The sequence below is a fragment of the Diaphorina citri genome, unplaced genomic scaffold, assembly GCF_000475195.1.
Source record: "Diaphorina citri unplaced genomic scaffold, Diaci psyllid genome assembly version 1.1 scaffold46739, whole genome shotgun sequence".
Lineage (NCBI taxonomy): Eukaryota > Metazoa > Arthropoda > Insecta > Hemiptera > Psyllidae > Diaphorina > Diaphorina citri.
Genome location: NW_007424059.1, coordinates 1 through 510, shown reverse-complemented (window position 1 = coordinate 510; position 510 = coordinate 1). Strand labels below are relative to the sequence as shown.

The 510-nt window shown below is 40.4% G+C and overlaps 1 long non-coding RNA gene across 1 annotated transcript; it reads right to left on the bottom strand.

The window, feature by feature from the left end:
- Window positions 1–112: 112 nt before the first annotated feature.
- On the bottom strand, window positions 113–484 carry LOC113473595. The gene is made up of 2 exons (XR_003395529.1): window positions 449–484; window positions 113–196 (listed from the first exon to the last, which is right to left on the bottom strand). It is a non-coding gene; the product is annotated as an uncharacterized LOC113473595 (long non-coding RNA).
- Between the last annotated feature and the right edge of the window lie 26 nt (window positions 485–510).

Genomic DNA, 510 nt, shown 5'->3' with positions numbered 1-510 from the left:
GAGAGAGAGGGAGGGAGAGAGAAAAATCAGAGAATGAGATAGATAAGAAAGAGAGAGGAGGAGGAGGAGAGAAAGAGAGAGACAGAAAGGGAGGGAGAGAGAGACAGACTTACCTGTTGAGTCGTATCACCTTCTCTGTCTTGCGTACCATGAGGGCCTGTTCCCAGAAATGTACTGCCTCAGGTAATACTGTGTTCTGAAATTATACAACGAGAGAGATAAAATACATATTTAACGAGGAAAATAGAGAGGAATAATATGTACATAAATAAAGGGGATTTAGCTCAAAATAAAGATGAGAGCAGCAATAGTATGTTAAACAACATTGTGCTGAGAACTAACAAACAAGGAACAGACCAGCGAAACTTTGATAATCTTCCTAAGTCGGGATTCGAACCCCAGTACCCTCGGTTGTGAGTCCTATGCTACTGAGAGTGTTGCTACTTACATTGATGAGTTGAAACTTTTCAGCGTCCAGTCTGTAACAGAAGAAATGAAATAAAATTGAGA